Source organism: Acanthopagrus latus, chromosome 21, assembly GCF_904848185.1.
Source record: "Acanthopagrus latus isolate v.2019 chromosome 21, fAcaLat1.1, whole genome shotgun sequence".
Taxonomy (NCBI): domain Eukaryota; kingdom Metazoa; phylum Chordata; class Actinopteri; order Spariformes; family Sparidae; genus Acanthopagrus; species Acanthopagrus latus.
Window position 1 is genome coordinate 13836053 of NC_051059.1, and position 16287 is coordinate 13852339.

Sequence of the window (16287 nt, forward strand, 5' to 3'; positions counted from 1 at the left end):
CATCTACAGGATCCTCTAATCATACAAAGTCTGTATCTTAACATAATATCTGCAACTCAAAGTCCTGAATTCCCAGCAGCACAGCAGTTGGTAGGACACACTTACTGGTGGACGTGTGCTTCCCCTCACTAGGGATCAGTCTCTGTGATACTTGGCAGAGAGGTATAGGTTTTGGCACATGATGAGAAGGATGCATTCATCAAGCAAATTCAACCTCCGAGGAGTCCGAGGGGGAGACCTGACATGCACCTCATGTTGCAAGATTGCTTACAGAGGGCTCAGTTGCAGCAAAACATGAGTATCCTCTCTCATGTTCGCAAATATTTACCATAAGCACATGTTCTCTTATCTAAGAGCGACCGCAGGGTAATCATAACATGTTTCCCAAAGACGCAGGTTCCTCATTCATGTTAAAAATGTGTCTGGTTAAGCTGATTATCATTCAAAGCAGAAGTATTGAGATTAATATTACAAGAAGTGGCACGCCCGTGTAAATATCCTTTTCCTGCATTCAAAATGTTACATAAGTACAGAAGTTTCATTAGCAATGTGTTCTGAAAGTATTTAAGTGAACACACCCATTTGGCTACTATCTGTTATTGTATATTAAATTAGTGACTTGTCAGTACTGATGTGTAAGCGGTTTTTAATTTAAGTACAGTAGTTTATATCTATGCATCATACTGTAAAAATAAATATTTCTTTCCCAAAAAATGGGAATGCTCAAAGTTAAATTACATCTAAGTTTGACGCTGTGTTGTAAAAAGTACCTAAAAGCCACAGTTAGTTAATGTATTGTGTTAAAATATTACTCTGGTAAAAGTCTCTCATACGAAAAGAATTTGAGCAAAAGTCTAAAAGTATGTCATATTAAAGGCACAAGGCATTGAGTAAATGTACCTAACTTTTTTTTTTTTTTTTTTTTTTTTTTACATTTTTCCACTTCCACTTTTCAAGAATTATTTAGTGAAAACTAGTTATTTTTGACTAGTCCAACTGAAAATAACCCCAAAATGTGTACATTTGAAAACAGATGCATACATGCTCTCATTTCCTAAGACCCTCTTTTAAAGATTGTCACAAGCTTAACACAACACTTTTTTTATGTCGGTTGTTTCTCATTACGTTTTATTTTATGTTTCTCAGGGTTAAATAAGGGCAGCTTTAATGATAATTAACTATAGCTTCGATATGTTACAAAACAAAATAAATGTGCTGTTTTATTCCTGCAGCGTTACGATGCTAAAAGGTGAACTAAGTAAAAGTTCACCTTTCCCCTCGTGGAGTTATTTGGCTGCCATGCCAACGTCACGCTATTGTCACTGACTTTATAGCTGATGCCTCACTGTAGTTATTGTCAGTGGAAAATAACTATGGTTACTCAACGGTGCGATGAAGCAACAGGTAAAGAGGTCTGACAGCGTGGCAGTGTCGACTTCAAACACAGGTGTGACACGAGGAAGCCCATGTTTATCCACACACACGGAACCCCGGTGCCTAGCAACCGAGGGAAACCCTCGTGTCACATCAAGACTCTGATCTCTGCGTGACGTCAAGACAGGTCGTTCCCCTCTCTGGCACGCTAAGTGCCCCTTTTAATCGTCTGTGTGAAATCTCTCGCTCTTCGTTGTGAAATACAAACAGTTGCTGAGTCACTTTGAGACAGTAACTGGGGAAAAGGTGTTTTACTATAGGTGCAGCTGAGGAATTTGAGGGACTTCCTCCCACAAAAAACCTGAAATAGTTTTTTTTTTTTTTTTTCTTACACTGGTTGAATAACAGCTCAGTGTGTGGTCCGGGCTGGCTCTACAGCAGGGTATTCCTCAAGTGTGAGGAAGTTTCCATCCTCCTGTGTAGACTTTGGAACAATATTGGTTTAAAGAGCTTATAGCTGAGTGTTCAAACCAGCTGGCCTTGAGACACTGTTGTAACCTCTGTGTCTCCAGCCCACACATCGCTGACAGATAGTGTGCTGAGGCAGCCCAGAGCCGTACGTGACAGTAGGTCACACAGCCTCGTCACAGCCTTTACGCTGGCTCGGTTCCTTCTACCATCACGGGGTCAAAGTGCACGACAGGGTAAACATTTGGCACCGTTGCTATATTTGCTTCCCATTAAGAGATCTCATTTAACAAGTGTTTTTGTTATGTCTTTGCCTTGGAAACTGACTCATCACCAGTGGAGTCCAAAGTCTGTCAGATCAGCAAGTACAGTAGAGCACGCACAACCATATTATCAACCCCATTTCATAGTACACGGACCATATTATTATGGACTACTAGAGCAGCGGATCCCAGCCTGTGGGCCGGACCCCGCAAGAGGGCCCAAGATGAATCAGAGGGGTCAGCAGATGATTAAAGGAACATTTTGGGACATTTTATTAAAGAGAAAGCTCAGTACCACTCTCATGTTTTGTGGTTTGGAAACCAGTTAGCATAGCATAGCATAAAGACCGGAAATGGAGGGGGGGGGGGGCTGCAGCTTGCCTGGCTCTGTCCAAAGGTGACAGAATCTGCCTGGTTGAGCCCCCTAAGGTCAACGATTAAGACATATTAACAAATATAATTTGACATTTTACAATCGGTAATTCTTGGCAAGGGCCATGATACTTCCGGGTTTCTCTTCTTCCCCCAGTTTATGTCTCTGTTGTCTCCAGGTAGATATTTATGCGCGACACACAAGAGTCTTCTCAGCAAATAAGCAAAGAAAAGTATTGCTCAAAAATGTCAAAACTATTCCTCCAAAAAGGAATGAGAATGGGGTAAAAAATATGACTTACTTTTGTCAGACCTCTAAAATCCTTGAAAGAAGACAAATCTGTTTTGCTGCAACTTACCAATGATACTCTTTATTTCCTTTTCATTATTCCTGATTGTTTAGTCAACAAAATGTCAGAATAAAAAAAGGAAAAATCCATAACAAATGTCCTGGGCCACTGCGAAAGTGTTCAAATTACTTAATTACTTACTTAATTGTTCAGTCATTACTCAACTTACTGACCAACTGTTCAGTTTACTATCACCGTATCCTAAAGATTTAAGATATTCTATTCATCCTTTGCTGCTTCGTGGAAAAATCTCGTATTAAACACCGCTCCGACTACTTCATGAATCACTCAGATGTGATACAGAAACTGTAACCTCAGACATTACTAATATACAGTGTGTCTTACAGAGTCAGTTCACTGAACCTAACTGGAAGTCTGACTTCATTGTTTCTTCAGCCTTACGCTCAGCATTCTGCTGCTTTTATTCCTGGCAAACCACCCTGAATACTGTCCTGGCAACTAAAAAAGGCACGTCTGTTTGTTTTGTCAGTTAGTAAATGTGTCCTCATTTAGCGCTCAATACAAGAGCTATAGCTCCCTGAACACCCCCCCGGTAGTTCTTTAGTTCTCTATATTTACATGCTTGTCTTTCCTCTGTGCTGTGGAGTTAGAGTGCCACGACATGCCCCACAGCGCTGGAGGATTATGTGAAAATGATATATCTATAATGACGGTTCTGTGCAACCTGGGGCAAAATCTACAAGGCAGTTTGAATAATGTTTTCCTTTGACAACTGTCTGCGATGGCGCTGGTCTTAAAGTAAACACCCCCCTGCTAAACAAACATAGACGTGTCCGGCTTGTGTGAGGAGGAAGTTGTGTTGTCAGATAAAATGTCGTCCTTTATCAAATACATAAAAAAAAAAGAGGGCCGTCATTTGTGTTTCATTACAAAGGAGGAAGCCTTTCACTCTTGTCTGTCTCTGGACAAAACCATCAAAAATAAATGCTGCTTGAGGCCAAATGAGAAGCCTTTTCTTGTGGCACAATGGAGGGTAAAATCCTTGTGTTGTCCTCCTTTGAGACAGCTCAGGACACCTGGCTGGTAAATGCAAGTTCAAAGGCTTGCGGAGGCTTTCAGTCACCTTCTGTTCTTGTTTTATATTAGGAAAAAGACAGACAAGTGCTCCGAGACACCTTGCGTTCTGGATAATGACTATTGCAGGTCTTCAGCTGTACCACAGAGGACAAGCCTCTACTCCCTGTCCTTCAAAATGCTTTTTTAACCGAGCACAAGGATCTACTTCAGGATCTACATCTGGATATTATCTGGTCAGACGCAGATGTAATAAACGTTGACGCGTCCGTGAGAAACCCCCTAATTCACTTTGATTGTCCACCAGAGCGCCTTTTGGTTTCGCTCACTGCTACTGAAAATATTTGTGTTTTCCCCTCTTTCGCTCCTCTGGACATTTGATAGTCCTTGGACGGCGTCCGACATACTTTCTGCTGTCTTAATGCCGGCCCGTTGCACCAAATGATATTTTAGCACAAGTGCATGGCAACAGCAAAACAAAGAGGCACAAGATGAATTCTTTGGCCGACCACTTTTTGAATTACTGATCATGTAAAAACCCGCTGTGGCTCCCAGATTGCAAACATCAGTCCTTGGAGCCTGCATGCAAACCAGTCCTCTAAATAGGCCTGTCTATTTCTGTTGGGCTGCGGGGGGAAACATGTGTTTGACATCAGTGTCACTCGCTAGACATTCTGCAGTGGGGCTTCATTGTCCCCTCGCAGCAACTCCACTTAAATGAACGGGTGACAATGGCTGATTTCAAAGGGCACCGGTAATTACAGTCCAATCAATGAGCTCATGTTTGAGGACAGCCCTGCTCACTGAGGTTAAATGGTTTTTGGATCCTTCATTGTGTCTCATTTTGAATCTGTTTGGGCTGCTGTTTATACTAGCTCTTTGAAAAGGGCTCTGGATAGACAGCAGCAAAGTAAACACACGCACAAAGTACAGCGTGTCCCGCACCGCAACAAACTCTCCAAGACTGTCGGGCCATGTACAACACGCTCGACATCAAAGGGCAAAGTCATAAGCAACTTTAAATCACTGAGGTGCTCCGAAACCTGATGAGCAGTGACACTTCGGGCAGGCGAAAGTGAACGAGCAGCTCCGTCCTGCCATAACAACTACTGTTGGGGACCTCATAATCAAAACACTCGACAGGCAAATTGCTCCAGCTGTGCTGCTGATGATGCAGTGGAAAAAAAAGCTAAGTGGCTCCCAGGTGTGGATGTGTACCGACTGAGACATGTGCTTCAGCTAATAAATAATATTAGGTCACACTAAACATTTTCTTATGAAATCTTTTGAAACGAGGGATTGAAATTCAGTCCGTGCAGGAAAAAGTCTGAGGCATACTTTTCCCAACATAAAAGGATTACATGAACGAGACATGAGAAGAGAAATCAGAAACAACAGAGTTCAGGAGGATTTGCCCTCAAATCCATCAGACTGTGACTTTTAAACTGCGAGGAGAGTTTTCATATTTCCAACCTGAAACTTCCTTCTAACCAAACCCCATTTGAAAGGCTCTACGTTTAATTACCTTTGTGATTAACATCCAGCTTGTGTAAACTTGTTGTACTTGTTCAACTGAAACCTCTTCACACGACATGCACATGGACATTTGTGCTGCTTGTGAGTAAAAAGTACCTAAAAGTCACACTGTGAGTAACCAAACATTGTAATTGTGTTAAAATATTGATCAAAGTGTAACTCTCCTATATGAATAATACTCGAGTAAAGTATCTGACAATAAAGCTACTTAAAGACATGATATGTAGCATCCCTGCGTTCAAGGTACAAGGTTCAAGGTAACTGTAAGACCGAATGAAAAGGAGGAAGATAGTTGGCAGAAAGAGAAACAGAAAGAAATGGAAATCATCAAGAGACACCGGATTATTTACACGATCGTATCATGTGTACATCATTAACATGATGTCACTTTTACATTTTGAGATATCTTGGTGTCAGTATCTAAGTCACGTAGATGGATTTTCATCAGCTATGGTAGTGGTTAACAACAAAGACAACAACAGCTCCCATGATCCCACGCTACTTCTTCTTTGAGAGAGAATCCAAGTGGCAGAGGTGATATACTGTGGCTTAAGTGTTAAAGGACATTTTCCGGGAAAAATGTACTCAAGTATCAAAAGTACAAGTACAAGATTATACATTTATTCACATATATGTATTGAATATACTGGATATTATGAGTCAACTGCCGTCGCTGTTCATTTGACCCCATGCTTGCTGATAAAATTAATGACATGAATTTGGCTCTGATGCAGCATGTAATCTGCCAAGTAACTAGTGACCAAAGCTATCAAATAAATGTATTTGAGTCAAAACTACAATAGTTGCCTCCAAAGTGTGGTGAGGTGGAAGTGTGAAGTAGCAGAAAATGGAAAGACTCAAATGTACTTCAACATTTCATCGCTATCCGTCTATTATGCAGCCCTTTTTGAGCAGAGGGGCAGAATCTTTATTGTATTCATGTCCGCAACACAAAAGCTGCTTTTCGGCGTTTCATCCAGTTTTCTGACTCAGAGCTGGATGTCAACGGGTAGTACACCACTGCTGAAAAAGAGCAGGCCTCCATTGTGACTCTCTGAATGAAACGTTCATATAAAAACTCTCCTGTTGTAAAAACAGGTGATGCTTGTGACCAGTATCCTCATGAACCCCAACCAGTCACTGTTTCCCAGTCCCAGAGAAACCTTGTGTATTTACCCAATCAGCTCATGCAGAAGAGGAGGAATGAGAGGCCTGTGTGACACCAGCTCTCTCCCCCTATAATTTCCGTCCCCATTTTCCACCAAGACCACTCAATCTTACAGCCATATGGCGGTTTGCTGCCATAACCATTCACAGCTGAGTAAAAATAAACCTTTGGGACGCATCCTCGGGACAGGGGTTTGAAGACGCATCCAGTACCACTTGTGCCTGACTTTGTGCTGGTTACGATAACCTACTGTGATTCATCCTATCTGCAGATGATTCCCCCTCATATAATTTGCGATTGGGAGTACGGTCAGGATATACAATATCCTTCAGTTAAAACTCAAGGGTGAGGCAAAAATAGAAATTCAACCACATGAAGAGGTTCAGACCAGAAATAGCTTGTTTGATGGGTATATATTTCGGTGGTGCAATGATGGGGTCTCTCTAGAGAGCTTTAAAAGCTGCCCCCATTTATGATTTGGGGAAGGGTGGTTGCACACGTGGTTAGCTCACTGTGTGCTTCAGCATAAGACGCAGAGAGTTTAAGAATTCAAATACCCTGCAGCGTTTAGTTTAAAAAAAAAAAAGAAGAAGAAGAAGGAAAAAAAATCTTTAAATGTAAATTACACATCTGCGCTCCTAAAATAAACACACGTGTGGAGAGGGCTACTTATTGTTAATTTTAGACAAGATTAATGAGATTAACTAATGCTCTTTCATCAGTCTTTGCGCAAACACGGCATGTCTTCATATCAGTCTGATGTAGTAACTACTGTATATTAGGAGGTGTGGCGGCCGCCTGCTGCCTCCCACGTTGATTAACCCGTAAATGTGGTATGTGGTGTGCAGACAGGGAGACACAACCTTCGCCCACCTCGTGGCAATTAAAGCGATTACTGTCCCTGTAATTATTGTGCCTGATTTATGGCCTAGTGCGTATTGTAACAGTTAGTATTTCACAATGGAAAAACACTATTGGTACATGTTCATTAACGGCTCAAATGCTCTCGCGCAGACAACCTGAGATGTACTGACAGAAAGTTTACTTAGGTAAGCTCTTTAAACTCTCTGATATGACGACGTCACAAAAAACCCTTTGCGTAATGGCTTTCCAAGGATATCGATAAATCCCAATGTAAGTTTGAAACAGCTTTGTCTAGACCTCCGTTTGGTCTAGACGGAATTATCCAACTATCGCCATGAAATTTTCCTACAAACATTCAGGGTGCCGAGATGATGAATCCTACCGACTTGAGTGATCCCCCGACTGATCACTATTGTGGTTATGAGTCAAATATCATCTACTGGATGGATTGCAATTCAATTTGCTGCAGATGTGCTCGGCTTCAAGATGAACTGATGCTGAACTTCGGTGATGCCTTAACTTTCCGTATAGGATCATCAGGTTTAAAAATGTAATGTACACGTGCATTCTCATAAACATGGTAGATATGCTAAATTAAAAGCTAAATATTGATATGTGAGCATTTTCACCGTTAGCATTTAATTGAAAGCACACAAGCACAGTCTGCAGACTGGACAAGTAGTGGACAGAGCTTCCAGCTTCTGAACTGCCCTTCAGTCTAATGGCCTGTAAGTACTGACTCCACTGGTTGCAAAAAGAAGTCCATATGCAAGTTTGTGAGAAACTGACCCCACTTCTCACTTCATTTGTCACCTCAGTAAAGTGTTTATTATTTACTTCCTTAGCAAAACAGATGATAAAACAGGGTATGCCTCGGGGTGTGGATACCTGATGATCGTAAGTCACTACTACAGCGTGTTATCAGGTTTTCCCTCAGATCCAATCAGGCTACAACCCCCCCCCGCTCCACCCTCTTGTCCAAATATGGTCACGTTTGCAGCAACTATAATGCCAGACTAAAGGCATGGCAGTATGCAAACCAATGAGCCACATCTAGGTGGTGTTAGAGAAAGAATGTACCAATACCTTGGACAAAACTAGGGATTCCTATGGATTTGATCTCTGTTGGAAACATTCAGGATAATGTGCTTAAAAGAAAACAAGGAAACTCAACACATTCAGTATCTGAGTCACCTGAATATTTGTCAGTGCAAAAATCCCCCTTAAATTGACCTTTTCACCCCAGGTTAATTGACTTCCCCACTCTCAGTGTCTTAGAAGCTTCAGCTGCCACCTGTCAGCACACCAAAGCCGAGGTTGTAGTGCTGTGATCACTATCTCAACTACTACACAGAGGGGCAATTTACTCTCATGCCCACAGGTGATCATAAGGCACTCAAGCGATAAATTACAAGCCTGTATCAAAGGCTGCGGCTCCAAGTGTGTGAACAGGAAATATTTGTGAAATAATGTCTGATTTGCGCAGCGCGGAATTTTTGTTTTATGTGTTACTGTCACTGTAGGATGCATTTCCTCCTAACCCTAGGCTAACCTTAGAGACACAAGGGTGATTCACTCCCTCAGTGTTAGCACAGGCATCGGCATTGTCTTAAATAAATAGACAGGGCATAATCATAAAACTCATGCAGATCACCTGAATGCCACTGCTCGACCTAACAGGACACTTGGTTGAGTCACAGCTTTGGGACAGCATGCCGATGCGTTCAGTCAGCTGCACAGGAAATCCTACCTCAGTTTCATAAGGCTACATGAGCTCTGACTTTAAATATGTGTGCAGCTGTTCAGTGTGTGAAAAAACTGCTCTAGTGTGACTTTAATAAAGTGCCTTATCTGTGATTTTGGACCTGTGGACAACAGATCACATCTGCTTTACAATACTGGCTACTCACAGCTTGCTGTAAGTTTCTAGATTTATTTTCTTCCAACTTCCTGGCACTGATTTCTAAGGTATGAAAATTAACAAAATAATAAAATCTAAAGATTTAGATGTGTCATACATCAAAATGAACATATCTCTGGCTTCTAGTTTGGTTTTTTTTTGTTTGGTTTTTTTTTTGCGTAGGATGTTTCATTGTATTGTGAAGAAAGACCATTTTGAAAACTTAGCGTTGGTGCAGGAACAATTGAAAATGTGCATGTTATGAAAAGGACGCTTTCTTGCATGGAAAGTTTGCTCGAATTCACCAACGAGAGATTCCGCAATAGTCATTGCTCACAGCTGTACCATGCAATAACCTTATTTATAACTGTATTACTCATTTTGGTGTGCTTTTGGCCATCTTGGATAGTAGCCAGTGAGAGATGCAACAGGAAATGAGGGGGAGACACCAAACTGACATCAAAGATCTAACTGTGATAAAGACTGACCGTCATGACGACTCATACTAACTATGTCTTGACCAAAAAGACGCACTTAAACACCCAACAACCAAAGGCTGGAGACGATGGCCAACGAACTCCTAGTTCTGCATCGATACGAGAGGAAATAACCATTCCGCCCATCAGCAGTAGTCTATATTCATAATTCGAAAACAGAAACTTGGGACTGCAGGTACACGCTGACATGATAGTCAACAGCATAGCTACTTCTAATTAAGAATATATCTATGTGTAATGTAAAAGTTGCAAACGTCACTGCCAAAAAACACAGTAAACGGGTGAAATCAGCAAGCTTTCTCTGCCTTTTCCTATTTCTCTTGCTGCACTGATTTTCTTTACCTGAACAGCCAATCAGAGTGATTTTTCTCACCCACGGGCTCCACCGCAGATTACATTCTACACGCTCAGTGGGCCATAAAGCCGCCGGCAAGGGCTGACCAACGCCAACAGTGCAGGGCATACTGAATAACTGTGTCGGGGACCCAAAGGGATGTCTCAAGGGAATGCAGTGGTGAGGAGGGACCACGGTGCATCCGAGAAAGAGAACCAAAGGATAACATGGATGTGTTGAAAGGGCTAAGATGGCCTTAGTCCTTTCTAGGGATTGTTGTTTGGTTGCCAAGTAGCCGTCAATCTTGTCGCATCCTTGAATATGTCAACAAGAGCTTACACAATAGTCCCTGCTTACAGCTGCATTAATGTAACGTAATTCTGAGGAAAAGCTATGATAACCTAGAAGTTGAGAAATCCGTCGCTCAGTCTAAAACACTGTGTTGTTATTTGGTAAATATCAGTCACTAAATGATGTAACCTGGCTTAGACTAAACCACAGGTATGTCTTTTAAGGAGTGTATTTGTTGGTGGAAGTGGGGACCAGTATCCATAAATGCCGTCTAAAATTCATGGCGTTCCCCCAAGAAATTACTACACAGGGGATGTTGCAGCTGTTTGTTTGAGCAACAGCGACTTCATTTAGATGATGGATCCAGATCCGCCTGCGGGACATCTTTCATAACCTCAGCATGGTGTTAAAACGTTCGAGGACTGAAGGGAATTCCTCGCCTTCCTCCTTCCTTGTTCCTTTAGCTTCGCTATCCCCGCCTCTTTCCTCTCCTCTCCCGCTCCCCTCGCACACACCTGACAGGAGAGGTGAAGCGAGGTGAGGAGCGGCAGAGGCAGCAGCATCCCTGAGGGCCGAGTCTCCGCTCCTTTGATCCTCCACAGCAGATATGATCACTGACGGTACCTCGCTGCCCCGCCCCAAAAGACCTTCAGAGTCATCCCTCTGAATTCAAGCTGTGCTAATCTCGCTGATCTCTATCTCCTCACTGAAAAAAAAAAAAAGGACCAAAGAACCAAAAAAAAAATGCTTTGTGTCTCAAAATGCAACAGAATCCCTTCTCCTGACTCCTAATGAGGAGTTTCACTACCGAGACATGAAACAGTTCAGCTGCCACCTGTTTGTGTGCTGTTTGGGCTGCACTTTCCAAGGGAGGCTGAGGGTGAGCCAGAGTTCCCCTTTTGTGTCAGACTCATAGCTTTTAAACAGATGCTGGATCGGCTGCAGCCAAACCAGCCTCACTTTTAGTGTTGACCCATGTGGTAATTCTATTTAGCTTCTTACAGACCCCATTAAATTTACCCAAAAGACTCGAGCCAAATATATCAAGCAATTTCAGTTTATATGGAGTCGACTTTAGTGAGTCACTTTTAGTTTTACCAGCGGCGTGCACAGGTTGGTTTGAAGGAATCCTCCAGGAGATATATTTTGGGGATGATTTAAAACTCAGGGGAGTTGAACTTGCTCTACTCCCACAGGAGATGTGTTAAAGTGTTTGAGTTATATTGTTAGAAGCCTGTGTGGGAAAGTCTTCGAACATGCGTTCCCTCAGCATGAAAACTGTGTATGCCGTTCGGTGACTCACGCTGCCATTCAATGTGCGACGTCCACTCCCTCCGCTCGTGACAGAAAATTGAGTGACAGATACATTTCAGCTATGCAGTAGGCGGGTTACAGAGGAAGAAATTAGTCAAATGTGTTGATGGTCCTTGTCTAATTTAGCAGAACATCCCCATAAACTCATCTGCACTCCCTCCTAATCATCCATTACCCTCCTACATGGACAACAACAACAGAAGAGCCCATTTCCCTCTGCGGATGGTTAGCTGCGATGGTTTTATAATGGCCTACACGTTGAAATGTCCTCTTCTATTTTATAGGAAGAAGGAAAAATAATAACAGCAACATTCCTGAGGGGCTGTAATTTTCTTCCGGCGGGTAAAAGTTGTCCATTATGGTCAGGGTCAAGGAACACATGCAACCCCGTCATCAGGGCCGCGTGGTCGGCCACATCAGAACCGCCCGTCACGACCAGTGGAAAGGCCCTGTCTGTTAGCACAGCACACAGCCAATCACCAGCCAGAGGCCCCAGTGCCTCAGTACATTTGCCCCCCCCCCCCAACCACGCCGTGCTCTAATTTAAGCACACATATTCCATTGAAATTACAGCATACATACCCACCCTTCCCTGCAATTTTCATGATTTGCACACTGATGGGGTGAACTCAGACAATGCTGATGCAGTGGATACTCAGGATGTTTCTTTTTCTTTGTTTTCAGTCAGTGGAGCAACTGAAAGGTCAGAGACAGGCTTATCAAGCTCAGAGGAAAACAAAAACACAAACCATACGTACAACCAAACAAAAGCTACATCAGGAATTACCTTTTTATTCTGCCAGTGATAAGGCGGCAGCGTTATCACACGGTGACGGATCACTGAAGAGCAAAAGTCACTCGTTCGCGGAATTAATTTGCCTTTATCAGATAGCACATGAGACTGGTTTCCAGACAGTTTTCGAACAAGCAATAAAAAGTGAGAACCTCTGCAAGCAAAGCACACCTGGATGGACATCACAGTGACAGTTTTAGAACATTTCAACCTTTTAATAATCTGTGAAGATTCATCTGAAGAAATGTGACATTCCTGTTGCGTTTATGAGTTTGACGGATGTAAAACATGATAAAATGCTTTTTATAATAAGATGCCAAACAGGACCATAAACCTTTCTTTATCAGATTATCAATAACAATATAATTTTCAATCCAACGTGGTTAATCTTTTACAACAAGATTAGAAGTTTAGCCTCCAAACATAAGTATGCCAAGTTGTTTTCTGACTGTTTATATTAAGGTAGTAAATACACTTCTTAAAGCAACACTATGTAGAAATTAGAATTTTGTACAATTTTCCAAGTGCGACATAGCTGTCCGAAATACAAAATTCTAGGTTTCTGTTGCAATCTGTTAAATGTAATATAACGTTACGTGCTAACTACACACAAAACTTGGCTTGTCTTATCAATGTTGTGTCTTTAAAACACGTCTTGACTGCATGCTGTCTCTTTGTCTCGCCTGAGCTTCCTCCGTCAACTAGCACCCAACTCTGCAGACCTCCACGGCGACACTGAGCGTTTTAGCATGTTTCAATTGTTTGTTTTGGTCTAACAAAGTTATAAGCTAGTTAGTGTTTCGTAAAGCATTTAGCTTGAACGAGCTGGATATCGTGTTTAGACTATTCATGCATCAACAGAGCCATGGCCAACTCAATGTTTTTTTATCAATGGAGACGCTCTTCAAAAAAAAACACAACACGGCCTGGCAGCATTTTTGAACATATGCTGGCAGAACAAACTGTCAAGAGTTAAGATGATGCTCACTGTGGGTTCCAGTCACGCAAGAGTACACGTCTTTCATCTGAAGTATGAGTGTGTTTGCTTCTGTGGGATGTTACTTGGCTGCATCAACACGACAATCTCCACTGGAATTTTACAGGTGTTGTTGTGGGAATCTGAGGCTACTCTCTACAACAAAAAAGAAAAAAAAAAAAGACAGCCTCACACCTACGCGGTCTCAAACTTTCATAGTTGTTGTTGGACCTAAAGTTATTTGGCATATCGCCCTCTGACGCGTTGACAGAGAGCACCATCACATTCTCACAAGGCCTGTCTGTGTCTAATAGGTGCAATGAAAGACATGACAGCAATTTCCAAAACACACACCTCACCCGGGAATGCCTTTTAAAAACATGGCGCTGCACTGCGTGGTGCATCCTTGGATAGCTGGTGGCAGCGATGAGTCACTGCAGCAGGCTGGGAACCTGCAAGGTGAAATATGTTGTGATGTTGTCTCTGCTATCAGATCTAGACATTGTCCCAAGGGTTTGAATTTATTTTTAGAGGGCTTGTTTGTATGTTGTGCGTTTGTGTCTGAAAGTAAATTCCACAAGTGTTTCACCTTTATATTCTGAGAAACTCATCAAGGTCTATGCACAAGCAGGTGGTAGGTTACGACACAGGAGGGTGTTTAACTCCTGGTCACAAAGGAGACAAAAATATCTGATACACTAACCAAAACCAGTGGTTTCTTCTGCTTGTACTCCAGGAAGTGGCAGCGTGGGAAGATAACTCAACTCAACCAAGCTAAACATAATCAAACAGAAAGTAGAAATTGTGATTAAGATAAAGAAGCACTGTTGGCTGTATCATGTTAAGGGGGACAAGCATCAAATAAACAGTTGAAACCATACCATAAATGCAGGTGAAATAGCTGGCAGTAATAAACCATTGAAATAGCCTGCTAGGTTTAAAAGATAAACAGTTGACAAAGTTTGTTAGAAGCGATGTAAAAAAAAAATACGTTTGAAACTGATGAAAGCTTGGTTTTGGTATTTGGATTCCACTGGATTTCTTGCAACTCATAGTGTAGCTCTGGTTAGGTCTGTTTTTCATGCAGTGCTGATCCGGTGGTTTAGCTTCCCTGGTAAACAAGCCAACCTCTTTGGCCCTCCTCTCGGTCTTCTGCAGCTCTTCTTGCGGTCACTCATCCTCCAGAGTTGCTCTTTGCTTCCAGCTGCCTTTTTTTTCCCTTACATCATCAGTACAGTACAGTGACAGCCATTTTAAATCCATCCATATGAAACAATCTTGGACATGGTGGGTGCGGTGTTGTCGATGGGGTAGACTGCTTAGCTTGTCTGGGCAGTGAGGGTTTGGACAAAAGAAAAGATTGACTACTACCGACTACTGACAACACTTCACAACACAAGTATTTTAATCCCCAGTCTTCATTTTGGAATGATGTGTCAAACTGGTTTTTGATTAATGAAACCAGTCACACGACAAACACAAGTGCATACACGTCACGGTTACAGCTCGGGTAAACTGTAAACACGCGATGTGTAACAGTGATATGTTTCATTCATTTACCCAGGTGTGTTGAAGGCAGTGCGACACAATGCTACGCTATCGCACAGTAAGTGCTTTTGAATAGGAATTTGTTCATTGTCACATAAGATGGAGAGCCGAGGGGGCCTTGGCATTTGAAAAGGCCTTATTTGAGGGCCTCCTCTGCGAGTGTTTACCTTCAAGGACAAATGAAGCCATTGAGTCCCTGCAAGCTGTGAATGAGCTCCTTCTGCACACACGGGCTTTTTGAATGCACATCAAAACAACCTCAGCAAACCCAGGGACACATTCCTCAGGCGTTTAATGTGAGGGCAAATAGGCAACCACTTCAAAAAAATACCTCTCAGATGGAATTGCATAAGTCAGAAAACCGAGCGCTGGACAGACTGGGGTGAAACTCCGGGAACACAGCCGGTTGGAGGTTTACCTGGAGTTTTTTTTTTTAAAGAGAGGGGATTTATTGTGCTGACAGCTTTACAGCGGACATACATGAAACTAGTATGTGCAGGTACAAAAACTTGATTGAGCGAGCGCCAAGGCTGTCATTTCTTTAGATAACAAGACGTATATCAGTGTCACCACCTCAAAGCAGAATTTGTTCGTCTAATCTATGTAAAATACACAGAGGAGGACGAAGAAAAACCCTCTGCCACATGTCTATTTTTACATGCTGTCTTTCTGAGGTTGAAAAGACAATAACAAGTTGAGCCCTGCGAAGGCCATCCTATTTTAATTATATTGTACCAAAGCTCCCCCGCCCCATCTCCCTCCCCTTTCCGCAAACCCCTTCCCTTCACAAACACACACAAAACGGCATCGCATTACACGCTAACGTCCCCGCTCCCCGCGCCATGTAATTATACAATCGGCAGAAAACATTTATTTTTAGGGTCAGTAAATGTTTGACTTCTGCTTGTGCATAGAAGGCTGAGAGAACAGGCAGGGGTATTTCACTATAAAAATTTTAACAACTCAAGCTTCATTGTCCAGTTTTGGGATTTTTATGATCTGTAGGCGTTGACTCGCGTTGAGAGCGTTTCCAGCTCCAACATCATCCAAGAAAAGACTCGGAGGGGCACACAATGTTCTCAGTATAACAGGTGTAACTGTTTAAAGACACTTACTGTACAATAGAAGAATTTGTTTGCATTAATAATGGATTAAATGAACATTATGCAATTCATAATACAGGTTTGAGGTAAATGTGTGTCAG